Genomic DNA, 24,121 nt, shown 5'->3' with positions numbered 1-24,121 from the left:
TGATCTCTGCTGCTAAAGTCAGGACTTCACCCTTACTTGTGGCACTGAGCTCACAAACAGGCTGTATTTTTGCAATGCCACTTGAAGGCTCAGTCCCCTCAAAACACTTTTCCCTCTCCTGGACCTGGAGCTTGAGAGATTGAACATTGAAGTCAGGCAGGAGATGGCTGAAAGGTAAGTCTACCAAAACCAAGGAAAGATGGGTAATCCCAGCAGCAGAGGGGAGGGCAGGAACTGGCCCCAGAGGCAAAGAGGAGAATGAGAGATCTTCCATTGGAGCAGCCCACACTTAGAACAATTTAGAACAACCATGAAACCTCACCCTCTGTGGTAGACAGTCTGGGACTTCGGCACAAAAAACATTATTTAGGAAAAGGGGACTGTCCATGCCCAGGACCAGGGGATGCAAGAGCTGCAGATCAGTGCCAACACCCATGGCTTCACTTCATGCCCCCCCACTTCTTGGCTAGCAGGTCCTCTGTGTGGACCCAGTGGCAAAGCCACCTTTAACCATACAGGAAAATTTGGCACTTGCTGCTGGGACACAGCCTTGGTTGGCACCTGAAACAAATGTATGAGCTTGGGACCTATATCAGCCCCATCAGGTCCCATCCTTTGCTTTCCTCAGCAGATGTTTCCTTGCAGCAGCCTCAGAGCACTGAGGCACAGTGAGGGAAGAGATGGATTGGGTGGCCCTTTCCACTGGAAAACTTGAGGTTAAATCCCGTAAGCTCTTGGCCAAAGCCAGCCAGAGTGTCCACTGGGACTGATCCTGCCCTTGCTGAAGTCAATGGGAAGTTTGTCTGATTTTGCAGGCTGTTGTGAATTATTGTCTAAATTATTGCATCATTCTGGGATTGCATTAACCGTGTCCATAAAGAGTTTATTACCCTGTGCTGGAAGGACAGCAGTCATGTTTCTATTCTGCTTATTATTGTACTGGTAGGCTTTTAAAATTACAACCTGACATCTCATTACTTGTGGCCACTTATTACAATAAAGTCAGGATTTCGGCCATATTTTAGTACTGAGGATGGGAAGGACAATCACAAATTGCAGTTCAAGTCTTACCATTTAACACTCTGTCATCCTGGATCTTGTCGACTCAAATAAAACAGAGATTTTTGTATAAAGCCCACTGGCTGCTGCTGAAGTGGGAACGACATGGGAAAGATGCTACTTGTGGAGAAGATACCTGACTGGCTTGTGGCCTGACTTTGGAGTTTGGCATTTGTCTCATCTTCCTCGTTTTCCAGAAATGAATCATAATAACTTGGGAGGCCTCATGCCTGGGATTTCCAATCCCTGTATAGAAAAATGCCATGGAAAATGATACGCAGGCGTTTACTCCACTTACGTGCTCTTGCTGAAAATTATCTCATCCATGTTTCTTTAACCTCTGGCATTGAAGGGCCTGATCCAAAAACCTCATTGGGATGATTCAGGGGGACTTCACTTTGAAAGAGGCTCCCAGCAAGCATGTAACCTCCTTGGAAAGACTGTGTAGCAATCCATCATTTTATCTGAATGAGGTTATCCCACAGAGCACCCTGGGCTAGTGGCCCATGCTGGGCAGGACCCAAAACCAGAGCACCTCCAGAAACTGCAAATCTCCCATACAGTACCTCTGTTTGTGGATATTTAATTTGAGTTAATATGAGTTATTTGCTCATATTTTGGCATTTCTTCAAAAACTTCCCTGGCCTTTGAAACATGAAGGTGTGTACTGCATAAAGAATAAATCAATAATCTAAGTTGAGACTCGTCATGAGCAGGGCTTGCCCACAATTGCCTCCTGTCAATCATTTAAATTAACTTCTTTTAACGCTTCTGTCACTGACCTTTTCTGAGTCCAGAAAAAAAAAAAAGCACATGAACAGAAGAAGGTGCTGCCTTCAGCAACTTTGCACCCTACGTTACCTCTGTGTGTCAGGAAAGCTTGTCACAAAAAGTCAAGACCCAGGAGCTGTACCTGCTTCCCTTATTCTTGGCATCGTGTGGAAGCATTTTGTGGCATTTTGTGGCTTCAAAGGGAAGGCCTGGAAGGCTGTCGAGAGAAAGATAACCCTCAAATGGGTTATTTATGAAACTCCTACTCAGGGAGAAAGGCACGTAGGAACATGGATCGAAGAGACTTCACCAGAGGTGTTGGGCTGTGATTTCCTCACCTTATTCCCTGCTCTTGTATCTCTGGCCCACAAAGCCTCTCAGATTCCATGATCTGAAGACCCAGTGTCTTGCAGTGTGGTGCAGGCAACAACTATGTGTAAATTTGTGTGCTTTATGTCCTTCCAACCTCAGCAAGACGCCCTGATTGAAGTCCTTCCATCTTTTCACTCCCCTTTATCCACCTTGCTGCCCGGGCTCCAGGCAGAAAGTTTCAGTGTCCAGTTTGGGAATATGCAAACCCTGGCAGAATGTTACCAACCCAATGCCTCCCACCCACTCCTAGCTGGCAGCAGTGACAGGATTTGTGGGAGACATCACCACTCATCCACATGTGCAGTTTAGGGATAGATGCCAGCAGTCTGACTTTGCAGCTGGAAACAATGCTGCTCACTGCTTGGGACCTCAGAATTTTCTTCCCCAGGCATCAAGGGCAGTGGGTGACATTAGAACCAAGTGGGCATTGGTCCCTAATTGACATGGACAACAGCAGCACTTGCTGGATATTTCTTTCCTGGTGGATCAGTGTTCACAGCATCAAGGAAGGCATAAGTGGAGAAGGACCAGGCATCCAGACCTAGAAAAAGAGGATGTTTCCTCTCAGGCTTGGCAAATATGTTCTGATTTTTCAGTTGCTGTGATTACAGACAAAGTTTCTTCATAAAATCACACCAGCTCAAGCATGCAAGTCTTTCCAGGAAGGGATTCATGCTGACATTTTTGGCTCTTTCAAAGAGAAAGCTGCTTGGATTCAAGCTCCCCCAGGACAGAAAGGTTTTTGTATATGGGATTTCAAATTGTTGCCTTCCATTCCACTTTGCGATTCAGTCTGGAAGGGATCTACAAGATCTTCAGGCTTTTGAGCCTTGTTCCTTTAAAAATTGAGCTCACCACTCCTTCAAAATGCACTTTGATGAACTGCAAAGAAGTTGTGAAAGGAAAACCTTGAGCACAAAGAACATTTAAGTACATGGCAGTTTCCAAAAGTCTCCTACAAGAGGATAAACCAAACTGGAAAATGTCCATCTAGTTTTCTATTGACTCCCACTCAGGCTTAGCACTGTTTAGTCTGCAGCTTTTGATCTGACCCATCTTCACTTATTACTCTTGAAAAATAAAACTAAGCGTTCTAAGAGATTTAAAATCACTGAAACATGACTCGAATCCAGCACAAGCACGATTCTAATCTTAAAGAAAATGTTTTATCCTTAATTTGCCCTGTAACCTTCAAATCCCCAAGATGAGGTGCTATTTGCTTTACCAGCTTGCTGTGACACTTTTGTGCTGGGTGCAGAAGCAGATCCAGGTTTCCATGGGTGGAGGCAGGGCCCAGCATTTCATCTCTTCAGTGTTTGCATGGAGGCCAAGGGGCAGCATGAAGGGAGCAATCTGTGGCTGTATCTCCATCCAAGGGCTGCTGAGGGCAGGAGGGGCAGGGAGGACAGCATGGCATGGATAAGGAATGTTCCTCAGCCTCCTCCTGCCCACCACCTCCAGGGGCACTGGGCAGCCCTTTCCTGCAAGGCTCTCCATCCATGGACTTGCATGGACACTGGGACAAGTTTACTTTCTTCCATGAGCTTTACTTTTCACTTCCCTGTAAGTTAGAATTAATTGTGCTGTTATCTACTTCCCCTTACTTCTTTCCCTTATTTTCTTTTGTCTTTTTATTTTTTTTTTCAGTGTACCTTCTACTTCTGTTTTTTCTCCTCTTTTCCTCTCCACTCAGACACAAATTAAACCTCCCTCTGATGCAGCAGCTTTCAGTGCTGCCTTTTTCCTGCACTTCAGCAATGTGTCACACCAGCCCCAAGGGACAGGTGACTGCACCCATTCTGCAGATGTAGGACCAGGTGTGTGGCTCAGGGACACTTTGGTGCAACTCCATGATGCACTGAAGATAGAACCTCCCTATCTTAATATATAAATATATATATATATGTGTGTGTGTATATATATATATATATATATATGTATGTATAGAATTTATATGGTCACCAAAGGAGGCACCTTAAAGCCCCAACCATTTGAACACCCTTCTTTCACTCATCTCCTGCCACACCTCAGCTGTGGTGTTAAAAGCATTGGTGCTTGCACTAAAGAGAAGGCAAACCCCTGTACGGTCAGAGGTGCAGGAGCAGGCAGGGGGCTGTGTTTTTTCTGTGTGTGTTCTCAGGCTGGCCTGAGGCAGCCCTGTCAGGACAGCACAGGGCAGGGCAAGAGTCACAGCTCAGCAGTGCCCCAGATAACCACAGGACCTCCTTCTCCAGCACCCAGCTCCCACTGGTGTCATGAGTAATGTGACACTGATGGACACCAGGAGCAAATCTGGCTGTAGCCTCAGCACTACATGGGTATCCTCTCCCCACAGCACCCCACCAGCCACCCTTGTCTGCCTTAGCCCAAGCCATTACTGTGTAGCTACTTTAAACTGGGATATCTGCAGTCCACTGGTGGAAGGTCATAGAATCATAGAAGATCACAGAATCATAGAACAGTTTGGGTTGGAAGACACCTTAAGGATTATCTAGTTCCAACCTCCTTGCATGGGCAGGGACACCTCCCACGAGACCAATTTCTCCAAGCCCCATCCAACCTGGCCTGGAACACTTCCAGGGAGGGGGTAGCCACAGCTTCTCTGGATAACTTCTTCCAGTGTCTCACCACCCTCACAGGAAATAATTTCTTCCCAATGTCTAACCTAAATCTACCCTCTGCCAGCTTAAAGCCATTACCCCTTGTCCTACTGCTTCATGCCCTTGCAAAAAGTCCCTCCCCAGTTTTCCTGTAGGCCTCTTCAGGTACTGGAAGTACCATCATAAAGTCTCCCTGGAGCATTCTCCAGGCTGAACAACCCCAACTCTCTCAGCCTGTCTTCATAGGAGAGTCACTTCAGCCTCTGATTTTCTTCATGGCCCTTCTCTGGACTCGCTTCAGGACCTCCATGTCCTTCTTCTGCTGGGTACCCCATACCTGGACACAATCCTCCAGGTGGGGGTCTCGTGAGTGCAAAGTGGAGGGAGAGAATCTCCTCCTCCCTCGACCTGTTGGCCACACTTTTTTTGAAGCAGCCCAGGACACAGGTGGCTTTCTGGGCTGCAAGCTAGAGCACATTAGCAGAAGTAGCTAAGGGAAATTAGCAGGAGTGCTAATTTCAGAAACAGGATGATATTTAACAAATTATAACGATTTTCCCCTCCCAAGTGAGTATCAGTGTTTGGAGCAGCTGTGAGAAGGAGAGCTGTAAACATCCCCCAAGCATCCTGCCACAAGCTGAGCACAGGGACAGAGAGGCAACCACTGTTATGCTCTGGTTAGCAAACGTGGCTTATCACTCTTATATTTTTCCTCCAGGCACAGGCAGCCCAGAGATTCCCATAAAAACTCACTTTTACAGTCTCCCTTAAGGGTAATTATCAGCAATAAAAATATTTTTGAAATTACTGCCTGGTTAATAGCGTGCACAACATAGGGGAGCTTTGAGTAGCAACGTTGGCTATGATGAGGTATGAAACCCATGAGGAGTCCAAAACAAAAGCTCCATCATACAGCAGCAGCAGTCTGGGACATGCAGAGGAGGTGTTGCTTCAGGCAGGACAGAAACAAACCCCAAGTATTGTGTATAACCACAATTCAAGTAAAAGAAAAAGAGATCTCCCTAATGGAAACAGAAATTCAAAGCCACGGTCCTACGCAGGGATGTCTGGAGCCAGCAGGAGACATCATTTTGCATCTTTATGTGCTTGAGAAGATTTGCAAGGGGAAGAAGCTCAGCATGATGGTGTTTTACTGATCAGTTCTGTGTCCTCTGCTGAACCCCTCAACTGCTTCTCAGTGTTCAAATTTCAAAGTGTTCCTGCTCTCCTCTGAAGTTCCTTCAATGAGCCAGAAGGGAAAGGTTTGGAATAGTTGTGAGGTAAAGGACATGCTGTGGGATCTCTGCTGAGCCTTACAGCTTGCACAGCTCCCAGGCAACCTACAGCCTGCACTGCTCAGGACTCACTGCCTTCACATCTTGGGGATGTTTTCCCTTCCAAGCTGATGGAAATAAAAAGCACAAGGAAACTCCATGAACTGTGCAGTAACGAGAGATCTGGGGCTGGCAGAAATGAAAGTGCAAGGGTCAAGAGATAGGGCAAGGGGTGAACCCACCCGAGCTCCAGCTCTTCTTGTTGCCCTTTCCTCAAACTTTGGGCCTACAAAACAGCTCTGAAATTGCTTCCTACAGGTTACAGACAGCACATTACCACTGTCACCCTGACACTGAAGGTGCCTCTAATATCCAAGCGCTGTGACTAATGGTGAAACAGACTTTGTTTTTTAAAGGTTACTCCAAGATCCTTTCCCTTTAATGATGCTTTAAACTACAAGATGCTTTAAAATGGGTACATTAACAGTTGGACATAACAAATATATTAGTACAGGTTAACTGGGAGCTGGTACAGTGTTCAGACATACATCCTCTGGAGTCAAAGTCCATGTGAGAAATCACTGAAACAGTACAATTATAATAGCCTTCCCCTTTGGATCAATTAGAGCATTGCATAATGTGATGCTTAAAGACATTTTGCTCTAGATACCTCTTTACTGCATTGTTCTTCAAATCTGTTCATGTCCTACATCCATGGAAAAAAAGAGGTTTAAATTAACAATTCAGAAATAAGTTGCAAATTTTCTGTGCTTAGAAAATATTTGTCCATAAATTCATCATCAAAATTATGCTTTTGCTAGCAAGCCTCACATTGTATGACTGACTTGTGGAATGGGTCAGAAGGATATTTTTTAATAAAATGAATCTTTTAATAAAAGGGTGAAGTTTTTTTAACCTGATGTGTTAATAATATTCAATATTAAATTATCCCTAAAGACTGCAAATTTATAAAGGAGTTTTTTTTCAGAACAGATACAATGCCTAGATAATTTTCACAGGAGTGGTCTGGCTGAAAATTATTTTCCCACTAGGAAAACTCTTTAACAAATTAATTAGTCTGAGTTATTTGGCTTAAATTTTGAACTAGTGTTCCTAATAAAGTACTGTAAGAGTTTTGATGGGTTTGTGGTTGGGATTAAATGCAGAAGAACAAATGGGTTGTGAATGGAAGTGGGTGGAACAGGTTTTGATCGTTGACTGCAAGGCTTCTTCCTTTCTTTGACTTATTATTGGTTTACTTTTACAAAGACATACATGACAGCAGATAAAATCTTTCTTTACTCATCTGACACTATGTCATCTAGCTATAGCAATCATATTTCACATGTTTGGGGGTTTCAGTCTTTCTAGACTTACCCTGTCCAGGCACTGAAAGGGGATGGACCTGACCATGGAGAGAAAGAGCTTTCCTTGCGACTACCAGTGGCACATGTCCAGCACTCTCCTTTGCACGGTGTAAAGCCACAGAAGATGCAAGTTTATGGGGTTTCTGGCAAGGATATTGGGGATTTAAGGGCCCTGAGGAGCTCTTAGTAGCCAGGCAGCTTTGGACACTCAAAGAGGGATACGCTTTGAGCTCTCCCTCCTCTCTGCTGCTCTTCAGCCCAGCTTGCATGTACAGAGCTAATGCAGCATGCAAAAGCATTTGGAGAAAACAAATGCTTGATGAGGGATCAAAACATAATAAAAAGAGGTAGGTTGAGAACTGCTGTCAGAAGGAACTGAGGACACACTTATTAAACACAAATGACCACCAGAGCTTTTGCAATGGCTGATGTGCTCATAGGAAGAGAAAGTAGTTGCTGCTTGGCAGTCTCAGAGCTTGGAGGCTGTCAGATGATAGCCTGTTTTTCCAAAGGCTTTTCTCACAGAGAGAGGCAAGCCATTCTCACAAAGCCAGGGGCTGCAGGCCAGATCAGAGTCCTGGGAGCTAGAACCCACTCTAATTCATTGCAATTGTAACATAAAGCAACAAAGGGCTGCATCCTGCCATTGATACTTTTTCAGGCCTCTCCATGGGCATAGCTTGGAGACCCAGATATAGATCAATGGCAGGATACAGTCACAATAATCCAAACTGAGCTAAAAGAATGGTGTCTTCCTATTTCAGCTTAATCTGACATAGCACTTGCACATAATGGAGACCAGATTTTTCTTTTGAAGAAGCTGTCAAAGTATCTGTTGAATCCCAACAAAGGAGTGATTGGCTGCAAAACCCAAACCTAGCACTTTGAGAAATATAGCAAATGTGTTACACTATACCACACCACACTGAGAAGTCTTTGCAGATCCCATTAGTTCAGCCTCTACAGGAAAAGTATCTTGACTGAGACCACAGCTGGAGCTGCTACCAAGCAAATCAGCCACCTTATAAGATGATGGTTGATGATGCTTCTCCACAGCACTCAGTACCAGCTTTGCTATGTCTTTCAGTTGCTGGAGGCCAACATTTGTGTGATGAAATTGCATTTTAGAGCTCACTGGCTACTTAGCAAATCACTGAATATTTAGCCTTTCTTTATAGTGTGTGCATTACTGCATGGATCAGTAATAAAATTCAGCCACAGACGTTTCAGCTGAACAATATTTTTAGAAGCTACCTTGGTCTTCTACCAGTGGTTATCAGTCCAAACGCCTCACAACAACTTAATTTTTCTTTAAACTTTTTCTCCTCTGCAGTCAGAAGTAGCATTTCAAAATATCTGGAAGGGTGCTGTTTGTTTTTCTTCCCAAAATCTCCGCAAAGATGTTGTGGATAACCACAAGAGTATCATCCACATTCCTTTATGGTAGTACATGGGGATGTGATTTATTCAAAACCAGAGTGCACTTTAAACACGTGCCAAGGCAAAGCTCACCGAGTCCCAGAATGGAGCCCTGGAGAGTCCACCTGGACTGTTGACAAACCTGGCTCAGAAAAGCAGCCTCTAAGCTGTCCAAGAGTAATAGGGTATATGAGAGTGCTGCTAAAAACCTAGGGAGGCTAATGCAAAGCAACCAGGCCATCTGGGGCTGCTTAGCTGTTCCTGCTGTGTGATACCATAACTTGGCGTGAAGGGCTGGAGCCTCCAGCAAAATCAGACATGACAAAATCTTGTGGGCTGAGTCAGAAACAATAATCATTATTTTCTCTGCAAAGAAGCAGAAATCACTGACTTCTGCATTATCTGAGAGCAGCCTGACAGATAGGAGTGGCTGGGCAGCGGTGCCTTTTGCCTGCTGAGCACCTTGAAAAGGCTGAGAAAAGAAGATCTCATTAGGCTTTGTTGCACAGCAAACATTTACAGCTTTTATTCCTGTAAATGAGGCCACATCCACATCTACAAGAAGAGGCAGCTACTGGAGCAGCAGTCAGTTGAGATGGGGTCCCTGCTTCTCTGCTGGTCTCCAGGCACATCCCACCTCTCACACAGGCCTGCCCTCTCCCTGGAGAAGCTGAAGCTGCCCTGAGATGGCACACCTAATATTGTAATTTTTCAGTTTTTTCCTTTTATTGAGGTTAATTGTGTATTAGGAGTCTTCTAGTGTATGTCTTGGAGACAGGGCAGGCTGCTGTAGCTCCAGATCAATCAGTGCACACCCAGGATAGGCTTCACCCCACCAGAGGTACCACAGAAATAAAAATATCAGTGGTCTTGGCAGGGGTGGAAATGTGGGGACCAGAGACACCCAGCATGATGCAGTCTCAGGCACAGTGAGATGATAGTTCCTGTGAAATGGGTCTGCTCTAATGGTCTGTGCCAGAGGGAATAAAGATGCTTGAGATTACGCAGCGAGGCAGCCTGAGGGAAAACTGATCAAGCTTTTTACTAAAAGATAAGGATTGGGAACCTCAGGAGAAAACAGAGAAAAGATGAACTCTTCCACATTCAGCTATGCACAGCTGTCAGCTGCCACAAAGCAAAGCTGTCTTCCTTTACATGTTTTTTTCTCTAAAACTTTTGTGAATACTCCCTGTAAATGCTGCCCCATAAACGCTGTCATTTAAGGATAATTTCTAGAGTGGTTTTAAAGGCAGGTGAGTTCAGGACAGTTTGTGGTAATAATAGAAGGCTGCTGCTCAGCAGAAGTGCAGGTCCTGACCCAGCATCTCTGGAGGTTTCTTCTCTGCTGCCTCAAACCGGGTGAGGCTGACAATTTCCCCATCACCTGGGGCTTAGGGGCTTAGGGGTGATGTTCTGGTTTGGTAACATTTTTGTCCTCAGTCTGTGGAATGCAACACACTGCCCACAATGGAAGATAGTGATGCCCAGAGCCACTTTGTTTTTTGGTATTCTTTGGCAGCTCACATCCTCACATCACAAAGCCCCAGGCTTGCATGAGCTGAACTGTGTAAAAATTCCAAGTGGTTGCCTAAATTTGTGACTTAGGATTGCTTGGTGGTGGTGAAAGAGAAAAGAAGAATGTGCAATTCTGTGATCATTCTAGCTATAGTTTGCTTTTGAATTTAAAGAGTTACTGAAGAATTTAGCCAGCCTGGAAAGTAAAAAGAGGGAAAAAAGTCCCAGAAACAGCCCAAACCAATCCTAGGAGCAGGAGATCAAACAGTCTGGCTTCTTGTAGCATTTTTTTCTGTTGGGTGACCTTCGGCATCCTACTGCATCAACTTCAGCCACTGTACCAGCTTCTGCACTTGCTTTTTCTTTGATTTTGTTTTAATTTTTATGCCTATGCTTACTGCCAACCCCTTATACAACCAAATTAATATAGCATTATTTAAAAAAAATAAAATCACAATTCCCAAGGAGATGGAGGAGGACAGTAACTGTAAAAAGGAATACCAAAGGAATACCCCTGTGTTTTTCCCAAGATTCCGAGTCTCTTCCCAGTTCCTTGCTATTTCACCTGCACCTGCTCGTGTCACCCTGACAGCTGTGCACACCCTGACTGACACAACATGGGGCTGACAGGAACAGAACTCTCTGATTTCCCTTTCACAGTAACTTTTATTTGAATTTTCCTCCACTGCATGGATACAGATTTTGTAAGTATGTGCTATCTTCAAACTGGCTCTCTGCGGTCTTGCCTGCCCAAAATTTTGGGGAGGACATATGTCTCAAAATTTGTTTAAAAACAGATTGAAGACAGAGAGAGGTACTGTGGCTACACAGCTCACATCACATTTGGAAATCAGGCTAACACGTGCTTTAGTATTTGTGTGTATAAGAGTTTTTGTCTTTAAATAACTGCTGTTCCAGAACTCGGTTTTCTTTGGCTACTCTAATTATAGCATTGCAGATTTTATTTCCCCTTGTATGACTCCTTTGCTAACTATGTTTTGATGGATTTCCTCAAGCATGCAGGAGTGTGCTGGCTGCAGAATTACTGTCTATTGAATGAGCAATAACCCTTCATTTGTAAACTCATCTCATCACGAAGGGCCAAGCTCTGGAATACCTGCAGAGTTGGGCTGCTGCAGGTTTACTCTGGGAAAGCAGATTTCTCTTTAGAGCTCTTGGGTACAAGGCTATGCATCTGATCCCACGTGCAGAAAATTCAACAAACCAATTCAATCCATGTCTGTTTCCATGTGGTACCTGCAGAATGAATTAAGTCTGATCTGAGCTAAAGAATGGTGACTGATGAGAGGCCAGGACCTACCTATTTTCTTCACAGAGCAGTAAAAAATATAAACATCACATTTTGTGCTGTGGATGCACCACCAAGACAGAGGTATCACCTCTGTTGCAGACTGAGAGGAAAGGTCTCCCCTTTACCTGCCATGAAAGAGATAACCAGATTGTGAGATCAAAAACTGCACTTGACTTTATGAATTGTTCGCTGAAAAAAAGTTAACACAAAGCAAAGTCTCAGAGACATGATCCCCACATATTGTTAAGGGCATTGGCCAAATGCCTTTTAAACACAGGCAGGCTTGGGGTACTCACCACCTCTCTAGGAAGCCTGTTCCAGAGTTTGATCACCCTCTCTGTAAAGAAATTATTCCTAATGTTCAGTCTAAACCTTCCCTGGCACAGCTTTGAACCATTCCCACATGTCCTATCACTGGATCCCAGGGAGAAGAGCTCAGCACCTCCCTCTCCACTTCCCCTCCTCAGGAATGTGGAGAGAGAGCTGTGAGGTCTTGGAAAGCAGCAAAGCCAAATGGCATCAGTCACCATGCAGAAACAAGTGACTTGCAATCACATTTTTAAAATGCTGCAGTATCAGGAATATGCTGCAGGCACTGGTTCCCTTTGAAACATGCTTGTCCAAGAACTGGAATGTAGCTTTCCTGTGAAATGGTTCTGCAGCAATGGGTCCAGTTGAGGCATTTCATGATTAGACTGGGCTGACTGAGAAAGTGGCTAAGAAAAGTCACTCTTTGGGTGTCTGGGCTCAGCAGCATGGGGCTGGTCAGCCCAGAGAAGAGAAGGCTCCAGGGAGACCTTATAGCAGCCTTCCAATACCTGAAGGGGCCAAAAGCAAATATGGGGAGGGACTTTTTTACAAAAGGTTAGATATTAGGAAGAAATTCTTTACTGTGAGGGTGCTGGGACAATGAAACAGGTGTCCCAGGGAAGCTGTGACTGCCCCCTCCCTGGAAGTGTTCCAGGCCAGGCTTGGAGCAACCTGGTCTGGTGGGAGGGTGGAAGTAGATGGGCTTTAAGGTGCCTCAGAACTCAAAGCATTCTATGATTCCATGATCATAGTGTGCAATGTGGACAAATGGTAGCCATGGGAGGAGCAACTGCTGTTCAGACACTGAGAAGGAGGAGGACCCAGGAAACTACAGGCCTGTCAGCCTGACCTCAGTGCCTGGCAGGATTATGGAGCAGATCATCCTCGGTGCAATCACACAGAACCTGCAGGATGGGCAAGGGATCAGACCCAGCCAGCACGGGTTTAGAAAGGGAAGGTCCTGCCTGACCAACCTGATCTCCTTTTATGATCGGGTGACCCGCCTGGTGGATGAGGGGAAGGCGGTGGATGTGGTCTACCTGGACTTCAGCAAAGCCTTTGACACCGTCCCCCACAGCATTCTCCTGGAAAAGCTGTCTGCCCGCAGCTTGGACAGGAGCACTTTGTGCTGGGTTAAGAACTGGCTGGAAGACCGGGCCCAGAGAGTGGTGGTGAACAGGGCTGCATCCAGTTGGCGGCCGGTCACCAGTGGTGTCCCCCAGGGATCGGTGTTGGGCCCAGTACTGTTTAATATCTTTATCGATGACTTAGATGAAGGGATTGAGTCCATCATCAGCAAATTCGCAGACGACACCAAGCTGGGAGGAAGTGTGGACCAGCTGGAAGGCAGGAGGGCTCTGCAGAGGGACCTTGACAGACTGGAGAGTTGGGCTGATTCCAACGGGATGAGGTTCAACAAAGCCAAGTGCCGGGTCCTGCACTTTGGCCACAACAACCCCATGGGGAGCTCCAGGCTGGGCACAGAGTGGTTGGAGAGCAGCCAGGCAGAAAGGGACCTGGGAGTCTGGATTGACAGGAAGCTGAACATGAGCCAGCAGTGTGCCCAGGTGGCCAAGAAGGCCAATGGCATCCTGGCCTGGATCAGGAACAGCGTGGCCAGCAGGCCCAGGGAAGGGATTCTGCCCCTGTACTCAGCCCTGGTGAGGCCACACCTTGAGTCCTGTGTCCAGTTCTGGGCCCCTCAGCTTAGGAAGGATATCGAGGTCCTGGAGCAGGTCCAAAGGAGGGCAACCAGGCTGGTGAAGGGACTCCAGCACAGATCCTATGAGGAGAGGCTGAGGGAGCTGGGGGTGTTCAGGCTGGAGAAGAGGAGGCTCAGGGGAGACCTCATCACTCTCTACAACTCCCTGAAAGGAGGGGGTAGCCAGGGGGGGGGTTGGTCTCTTTTCCCAGGCAACCCTCAGCAAGAAAAAGAGGACACGGTCTCAAGTTGTGCCAGGGGAGGTTTAGGTTGGACATTAGAAAGAATTTCTTTACGGAGAGGGTGATCAGACATTGGAATGGGCTGCCCAGGGAAGTAGTGGATTCTCCATCCCTGGAGATATTTAAAAAGAGACTGGATGTGGCACTCAGTGCCATGGTCTGGTAACTGCAACGGTAGTGGATCAAGGGTTGGACTTGATGATCTCTGAGGTCCCTTCCAACCCGGCTAATTCTATGATTCTATGAATCTATGATTCTATGATTCTATGATTCTATGATTCTATGATTCTATGATTCTATGAATGCTTGTGAAGAAAAACAATGACTCCTCATGTCCCCTGTCTGATGACGAGATACAACTGTGCCTCTGAAATGGAGCCTGACACCTAGAGCCAAAGGGATGGAGTGAAACTCCTCTCAGTGCAGCCCTTCGGGTGGTGGGACACTCACTGTTCCAGCAACATCATAGCTGAAGAAACTGAGTGCAGAACAACATCCTGTGTTAGCCTGGAAGACAGGCAGAGGGAGAGCCTGAGTGACCTTTGCAGCCTGTAATTATTGTCCTAACATTATGTGGAAGGAGTAATCCCACAGTATGAGTTTTATTGTGCTAGTTTCAGCCAAAATATGTGTTGCATGTCCCACTCCTTTGGATGTATGCAACAACTTCTGCTTATAAATTCCTCTGCCATCACAGCATTGTCACCAGGGCTGGAGGTGATTTCTGCTGACATATCCAGTTAAGTCATCCTGAACCATGTTGGTCTGGGATCAGTGGTTTAACTTCTTCCCCTCTGGTGAGGTATGTGTGTGCTCCTCTTCCTCTGTCTTGTAGAACAAATAATAATGAAATCACACATCCAGCCTTTCACAACCATGCATGGCTCACAGGCAAATCACTGTCTTCCCAAATATTGTAATACAGAGCAGTGAGCTATCTTGGATTCCCAAAACTTAAATGCTGTATGTTTCTGCAGGACACAACTGCAGGATGAAAAGAAAGCATGGGCATTAGCCCAACATTCTCCATGCACATGACACTGTTTTCTTTAAGAAGTCAAATGAAAGCATTCAACAGAAATGGAGGGGTTTGGAAACCTGAACTTCATGAATATACCAAAAAAACAGTTGCTGTGGAAACTGTGGATGCTCAGATCTTCCAGAGAAGGAGGAATTGGAGGACAGCTCTTTACAACTAAACTAACAAGGGCCATGTACCAAGGCCAAGGAGCACTGAAGGGCTCATGGATTCCCGAAGGAATTCCCTAAGCTTGTGGTGCTTAGGGATCTTCTAGGTCAGGCTCATGCTGCAGAGAGCTGTGAAGAGCAGAGAAAAAGACAGCTAACTGAAGTATGTTGGCAATCAGATGTCCAGGGCTCTAGCTGATTCCCCAGCCCTTTTCTCTCTAACAGGATAGATGTTATTCCCATAGCATCTCACGCTGAAGGCTCCAAAAGTGAGAAGCTAAAAACCAGAAGGTCCTTCCAGGGAAAAAAACCAAAGCCAACAAAGTGTTGGTGCTCACAGTGTTTTTAAGAGCACAGGAATCCTTCCACCTGACAGAGGAGGCTGAGCTAAACAGGACTTGCTGTTGAAGCCTGAAAGCTGTCTGTGTGTTTCATTTGTGAATGTGCCTTTTTGCTCAAATGGAATTTGAAGAGTTTTTGCACAGAGTGATTTCCAGAAATTTTTGTTCTGCTGCTGCTGGAATTTTTAAGGAGATATTTTCCCAGGCTGTCCACAATGACTGTCTCTTGTAATGCTTGATCCCTCGGAGAACAATCATAGATGAAATATCAAAAAACATTGTGTAACTCTGTTTTTCTCAGTCAGGAGCTTGGAAATAACAAATATACGGGAATGTAGTTTCAGTCCATTCTATTCTTTATTTGATCTCCTATCAAGAAAAAATAGTATATTCTTCTTCTGGTATAGGAGCTGGGCCAGACAGTATATTGGCACATTTGCAAAATGTACATGCTTACTTCAAAACAACATATTATTTTGGAAAGAAAATTGCACCGAATCTCCTCTTAAGTCATTGGCCAACCGTGCAACAACAGAAGGGAAGTTTGTTCTGGTTTTCACCAAAATCTCTGGTTTTGCAGTCCTGAACTGCAGACTTCTCTGCAGTCCTGAACCAATTGAATCCCTTTTAGCAGGCTCCCCTTCAATGTCTCTGTGGGCTACAGCATTCCTATCCCTCCACTCCATCAAAGCCATTCTTCCACCCTCACTCCAGCAAACACCTTTTCACAGCCTTCTTGACCACTGAAACACCCTGTACCTCCACCATCCTCTTGTCCTCCCAATGCCTGCACAAGGACCGTGCTCTCCACCAGGCCTGGGATGCTTTGAGGACCCAGCCCTCCTCCAACACACCTCTTCCCTACAGCTGGGATCTACAGCTGCCACTGTGAACCCCAGAGCCTGTGTGGTTCATGGCCAGAGCCAAACATTCCTGTGGGCAGGGAGAGCCACTCCATCTGTCTCCATCTCAGCTGCAGCTGAGGTTGCAGCTCCTGCAGTCTTCAAGTTTGCTGAGAGGAGAGGGGGAAGACGAAAAAAAGGGGTACAAAGAGTTCTCCTTTGCAGCTTACATTATCTCCTAAAAGACATTTCACAGCTCTTTCACCCACATGAGGCCCCTCTGCTGCACTTGGGGAATAGGTGTGGAGGCAACAATGGTTCCTTCTTTGGAGAACTTTGCAAGCTCACCATCTTAATGGGCAGCCTCCACCACAGCCACACATACATCAGCCCCCTGGAGCCTATGTGAAACATCTGCATTACATTCACCTTTTCCTACTGGCAGGACACCATTTCAGACCTATGCTTCCTCCTCAGTTTCCTCTGAGGAAACTTATTTCCCAAGAATAGCAGCAGGAAGAAATAAACAGCCTGGATGTTTGGATGATAGCAAGGCAAAGAAGGCCAAGGATATACTGGGGTGCAACAAGAAGAGTGTGGCAAGAGGGTCAGGGGAGGTTATCCTTCCCTACTCATCCCTGGTGAGGCCGCACCTGGAATACTGTGTCCGGTTCTGGGCTTCCTGGTTCAAGAACCCCAGGGAACTGCTGGAGAGGCTACAGCAAAGCCCTACAAAACTAATTACAGGAATAGAACATCTCTCTTATGAGGAAAGGCTGAGGGATTTGGGTCTTTTTAGTCTGGAAAAGACTGAGGGGGATCTTATCAAAGCTCATAAATACTTACAGGTTGGGTGTCAGGAGGAGGGAGTCTGCTTTTTTTCAGTGGTGCCCAGTAACAGGACAAGAGGTAAGAGGCACAAACTTGAAGTCTTGTGTAAACCTGAGGAAGAACTTCTTTACTTTGAGGTTAGCAGAGAACTGGAACAGGCTGCCCAGAGAGGTGGTACAGTCTCCATCTCTGGAGACATTCAAACCAGCCTGGATACCATGCTGTTCAACCTGCTCTAAGTGAACCTGTTCTGGCAAGGGGGGTTGGACTATATGATCCCTGGAGATCCCTTCCAACCTCTAACATTCTGTGATGTGGTGATTTCTTCCTTGTCTGCAAGGATGAGCAGGAAGTTGATGCTGAGGTATTTGAGGAATGGCTGGGGAGAAAGAGTGGAAAGAAGGTGAGAGGACTATGTCTAGACAAGCACTTGATGGTGGCATTTGGCTTTGGATTTTGCAACTGTCTTCCTAAAGGCTTAGCAGGACTCTCTACTGGCTTTTTTTTTTGAAGCTCATAGAAGTCATATTTAGCTTACCACTCTTTTTTTCCAAGGCTTGGTTTGCTTTTAAAACATCAGCTAATAAGAAGCAATTTAATCTTTTTTTTGAAACCTCCCTCCCCTCCCATTTAAAACTTCGAACACCATCATATGCTTCTTAATGCTCAAATAGGGAAACTGTTCATGTGGCTAATGTTTTGGATTTTTTTTCCTGTTAAATAGTGGAATAGAAATTGTGCCTGTGCATGTGTGTAATGTAAGGATTTAGAATAAATGGAGGACCCAAATTTACAGCCACCATGTTCATGTACTTCTGGGTTCTTAGGGAAGGCAGTATCAGTATCTCTGAAAAGGCCAAATCCTGCCTACAGTTCATTACAGGCCTCTTCTGAAAACACTGACTGCTTCTTGAGAAAGCTTTGTGTTAGAAAAAGAAAATGGAGGTGGCATAACCAAGAGAAGAATCACAAGCTGCCTATTTGCACAATTCATCCACACTAATCATCCTCTTGATTTGCCCAGGCTATCAAAGCTGATGTAACTGCCCTAAAATCCACTGTAGATGTAATTGAAACCTGATGTAAAACTGGGCTTTTCTTACAGAATGCTTGCTCAGGGTAACAGTGACATTTCAAAATTTTACAAGTTCATTTTATGGCTTGTCCTCCACAGTAAATAAAATGCTGCAAAACTGGCTTGCTCCTCAGGTCTGTTGTTTTTGTAATGGTTCCAAAATCTACCACATCACCAAATATCTCTTAATATGCTTGCACAGACAGGAAAATTTATGATAAACAGATGGATTTTGAGAAAAAGTACAACAGCAGTAACTCACAGCCTTGTCTTTCCATGTTCAGCTGTATTCTTTTTTATTATTATCCTGTATTTGCTTTTTTTTCCAACTATCCTATATGTTCCTAAAGAAACACACATTCTTTGCAACTTGGAACCATGTGAGTATAGCAAGTCATCTAGCTGGAATATATAGGTCACAATATTACATGGCTTACTAAGCTCTGATTCAGTGATTTAAGATCTTTTTCAGTTACCACTGGCTGCTGTTGAAGGAGCCAGAATGAATGCAACCTATTATGGTTTGAAATAACAAAAAAGGAAAGGTCTTTTTCATGACTTAAGTATCTATTTTAGGTTCATTTTTTAAGCTATTATTTCCATTTATTTTCAGAAGGAAAAGATTATGTTTATTTTACTTTTGTTAAGTCAAATGAGTGGGCTGGACTCCCTAGCTAGCAGAGGGATATTTAGTACTTAGTATTTAGCATTACATTAGTCTCACTAACATCAGAAATAGGCTGGGAGTGACCTGCAGAATGGAGCACTTTGATGTACAATAAAATGCATTAATCCTGCCAGCTTTTCAGGGGTACAAAACACAGGTTAAACTGGATGCAATTTGCCACAAAGTCCCTGAATATTGCCTTCTGGGATGTGACCCGTGACAGGCCTGGTTTGGAGGGGACAGTAAATCATGAAGTTGTGGCTGGCAGGGGTGGTTTATGGACAAGCAGCCACACTCTTTGAATTTTTAGACCATTTTACTCTAGAAGTCAATCTCATCTTGGGATGAGAGACCCCTGAGCTTCCCACTGCTCCCTCCAGAAACAGCCCCGAAGCCCCCGGGGCCCTGGTGGGAATGGCACAGTGGGCCAGAGGGATGGGCTGGGGTGGGATGGGCTGGGGTCCAGTCATCAGGAACCCCAGTGCTTCTCACATCTTCTGCCATCCTTTGTAGAGGAAGGTGGAGGACTTTGCATCTCCCAGCAGGACAGCTTTGGTGTGTGAGAGGGAAGAGCTTTCCAGTAGGCTCTTATTTAATCTATGTATCAACCAATTAGCTGGGTGGATTGAATACATAACAGCTTTCAAACACACTGAGAGATCACCCAGTTTTGTTTTCACCAAAGTCAGCAAGAGTCTTGCCCCTGATTTTACTGGAGCAGAGGGATGTAAATACTGTAAGACTTGAAAATCCTCTCCATACGGTGCGCCCTCCCAATCTGCCTGCTGCAGGATGCACTTTTAAAGCCAAATATAACCAAATAATCTTGTCATTAGGAATGTAGGTGTTTGGGTAAAAACTAAATGATTATATAGAGTGTGCTTTGACAAAGATGTTAGCTCTGTGGAGCTAGAGATGAAAGGATGCCTACTGGCATCAGCTCTGCTTCTTCATCCCCTTTGGACATCATTGTATACTTGCCTTCTGGAAAGTGGATAGAGACCATCTTCCTTTTTTGTTTGCAAAATTTGCTCTATTTTGCTATTAAAAAACTTTCCATTTATTTCTATCTGGCTTTGAATTGGCAATTTCATTTACTACTCACAGACTTTACAGCCGAGCAGAATCCAGCAATATATGTGGAAAAAAACCCCAAATAAACTAGGACAAAGTATAACTTGGCACAAATTTTTCAAGGACAAGTCATGATGAAATAAGGCAATATGTCCTTCTAAGAGAAAGAAATGGACTTAATTATTTATTTCAATATATTATTTGTAGATAGGGGAGGTAAAATATCTCTTCAATTTGGCAATATCTTGAAACTAGCTCACAATGTCCTCATGCACATTACATATAGACAGTAAATTAAGAGAAATAAAAAGTGGTTTGAGAACTGTATTCAGAAAGTTGGACATATTATCAGAATAAAAGAGTGTGTGAAATGGACATTTACAAGGGCCCGAGCCTTCTGCTATTCAATATTTTTATGGATAACTCAAATAATGCACTTAAAAGCGTGCTTAATATTTCACACTTCTCATTTTGTAGACCACTGTATTTGGAAGGATGGCAAGCACTTTGGTGAACAGGACTGGAATTCAAAAAGATCTTGATAAGTTAGCATTATAGTTTGGAAAAAAAATGACTCAGTAAGAGGAATGTGAAGTTTCACAGTTAGGTTTAAATCTTTCAGCAGCTTGTAGGATGCAATGACTCAGTATGGTCAGGTTGTTACAAAAAATAGTGAAGAGCCTGCTTGATCTATGCATGTCTCTTCTGCACAACAGATGACAGAATCCTCCTTTCCCCGTGAGCCACTGGAGATGCTTTGTGAGGGAAGAGAAAGAAAAATAGAGGCAGGAGGGGAAATGAAAGTTCTTTTTGCTTAGTGCAGATGGATAAGGAGAAGAAGGAAGACAAGACAGTAAAACAAGTTTCAGAAGAGAGTTTAGAGAGGTTGGAACCAGTGTTACTTGTAAAAAGGACAGAAGCAGAAAGATGTGTGGTAGTGGATAGGTTTTTCAGCAAAGGCCTGAAAAACATTTCATTTTTAGATCTTTGCTTGCATTGAAGAGATGTCAGAAAAATTCAATTACTATGCTCTGACCCAGATTATTGACTTTGATGGAATAATGGTGAAAAGGCTGTCAGAGAGAGGAAACCCCATTATTTTAAGCAGTTATCTCAACTTTGCTAGCTTCTCAAATTAACATAGGCTTAGAAGAAACACACTCAATTCTTTAAGAAATTGGTTTGTAGTGTTTTTTTATTATTATGGGAGAACACACTTTTATAATGGGAGAAGCCATGTTTCTGTCACATGGGTTTTTTGGAAAGTAAATAAACTTTAAAACAAGGAGAGAAAAAAAGAAAAAAGAACCCAACAAAAATCCCCCCTCAACTATTCACCAAGAAGAGGTAGATCTAAGTGTTGTGACTGCTCTTAAAATGTGTCAAGATATCCCTGAGCCCTGCCACAGAGGTAATAGAAGAGGAAGAGCTGTGACAGGAAAAGAGAGTACCCTCAAACTGAGCTGTATGACCACTGCCCTGACAAACAACTTCATGCCAAAGGAGAGCCTTGGAGTGAAGGTGCACATAGCTGTGGTGGAAGGAGGAGCTGGGAGATGTGTTACAGCATGGGAATCTTCAGGAGATTCTGAAGATATGAGCACCTCTTGGCAAGGTACCAAAATTTTCTGTTTTCCTCATTGACAAGGAAAATTGTCTAAACAGTAAAGAATTCCTGGAAGACTTAAGAAATTCCTTTATGTATAAAAGCAGATAAATTTATCATCCTTCTCTTGCAGTGCTCAGAGTAATCTCAGACAGTCACTGTTTTCTCCTCTGAAAATAGTTGATATTTCAGGTTTTTGTTTGTTAGTTTGTTTGTTTTTAATATGTTTCAATCACAGAGATAAAACACAAAGGACTCACAAAAACAGAAAAAAACCCCAAATGATTTTTAACCAGACAAGAATGTATAAGTATAAACAGGGCCACTGAAAAATTCAGTCACTTATAATTGCCAGGAGCCATAAGGTCCTTTAAGTCAAAATAGTCCGTGTAAGTCTGGAGACCACCCACGAAAGTAACCCTGAGCAGGACACCGTTGCTGCTTGTAAGATCTTCATTTGATACTGGGACCTCAGTGTGTATCTTTCCATGAGTATCCCAGACTTTCCTCTTTAAGATGTATCCGTGCTACCATATTCCCAAAGTCCCAGATCATGAGGAAATAGAAAAAATGAGTGGATGTAAACAAACTTGAAGTCTTTCAAAGCACTCAGCATCCCTTGGGCTTTCTTATTTTCCTCGCTGCAAACCCTTTGATCCCAATCACAGTCCTCTGAGCACTTCTCACAGATGAAGAACTAAAAGCAAAGACTGCTCAAATTTGGGTTTTCTACTTTCACCTCCTGTGTCAGAGTTAGGCCAATGGATGAGAGCAGTCAAGCTGCTGGGCATGGCAGTGCTGGCTGACCAAGTCCAGATGCCCTGGTCCTGATATTTCCTGCAGATACTATGAGTGGATCCATAAGACAACCTACTAATGTTGACTATGTTGATGTTAAAATACATTTAAAACAGAGGATTCTGCATTCCTCTTAGCTCTGTATGAGCTCTGTACTCATGCTTTGAACTGATGTGCCATTGAGGACACTCTACTGGACAGGAGGACCATAGTAAGTGAGGATGAGCTACTTCAGTGTGGGTGAGGCTACTCTGTTCCCACAGAAATGCTGAATTAGCTTCTCCTGTACAGTGCAATCTGTTGGCTGGTCCACAGAATTGTTGGTGTTCACAAGACTCACGTTTAGGTGTTACACGGACAAGCCTGCAAGCTCCCTAAGAAAATGGTTGTCTAGTTGGATATCCATGTACAGTTACTCCTACCTTCCCCTATTCAGATGGGTCCCATCACAGCCTACTGCAAACCACAAAACAAATTCCTGCAAGATTTGGAGCCTTCTTTAGTGCAGGGGTTTATACTAGCTTAATTTTTATAAAATAGTTAAATTCTCCAGAAGAGAAGCAGAGATTGCTTAGAATAGGCTTTTATGTTGCTGAGTTTAATTTTTAATGAGTTTAAAGTAAAGTAGGATTCTAAGTACTTTCTGCAGATTTCGCCCTACTCTCCATTTCTTGATAAGAGTATTTGTTGTAGACTTGAATCTCACTATACTGCATCTAGATTCATGATCTGTTTAGTCTCTCTCTTTTTAATGTTAAGTTTGGAGGACTATCTAGAGGGAAATATCCAGGACTTGACTGAGAGGTTTCATTTTACAAAGGCATTGACATTCTCAAGTCTTGTTTGGGATCTGTGAGGTCGTGGACTCTCCTCCTCTGGATGTGTTCCTGTGTGACCTACACAACGTGATCCTACTGTGGCAGGGGGGTGGATTTGCTGATCTCTTGAGGTCCCTTCCAACCCCTAACATCCTGTCATCCTGTAATTCTGTGATCTGGATCCTACTCGTGAATACGCACACCACATATTGAGCCTGGCTCAAAACACAGATATCATAGAATCATAGAATTGGCTGGGTTGGAAGGGACCTCAGAGATCATCAAGTCCAACCCTTGATCCGCTACCGCTGCAGTTACCAGACCATGGCACTGAGTGCCACATCCAGTCTCTTTTTAAATATCTCCAGGGATGGAGAATCCACCACTTCCCAGGGCAGCCCATTCCAATGTCTGATCACCCTCTCCATAAAGAAATTCTTTCTAATATCCAACCTAAACCTCCCCTGGCACAACTTGAGACCGTGTCCTCTTTTTCTTGCTGAGGGTTGCCTGGGAAAAGAGACCAACCCCCCCTGGCTACCCCCTCCTTTCAGGGAGTTGTAGAGAGTGATGAGGTCTCCCCTGAGCCTCCTCTTCTCCAGGCTGAACACCCCCAGCTCCCTCAGCCTCTCCTCATAGGATCTGTGCTCGAGTCCCTTCACCAGCCTGGTTGCCCTCCTTTGGACCTACTCCAGCACCTCAATATCCTTCCTGAACTGAGGGGCCCAGAACTGGACACAGTACTCGAGGTGTGGCCTCACCAGCGCTGAGTACAGGGGCAGAATCACTTCCCTGGACCTGCTGGCCACACTGTTCCTGATACAGGCCAGGATGCCATTGGCTTTCTTGGCTACCTGGGCACACTGCTGGCTCATGTTCAGCTTCCTGCCAATCCAGACTCCCAGGTCCCTCTCTGTCTGGCTGCTCTGAAAGGGTCTT

Source organism: Heliangelus exortis, chromosome 1 (assembly GCF_036169615.1).
Source record: "Heliangelus exortis chromosome 1, bHelExo1.hap1, whole genome shotgun sequence".
Classification (NCBI taxonomy): Eukaryota; Metazoa; Chordata; class Aves; order Apodiformes; family Trochilidae; genus Heliangelus; species Heliangelus exortis.
This window is presented reverse-complemented; position numbering follows the sequence as displayed.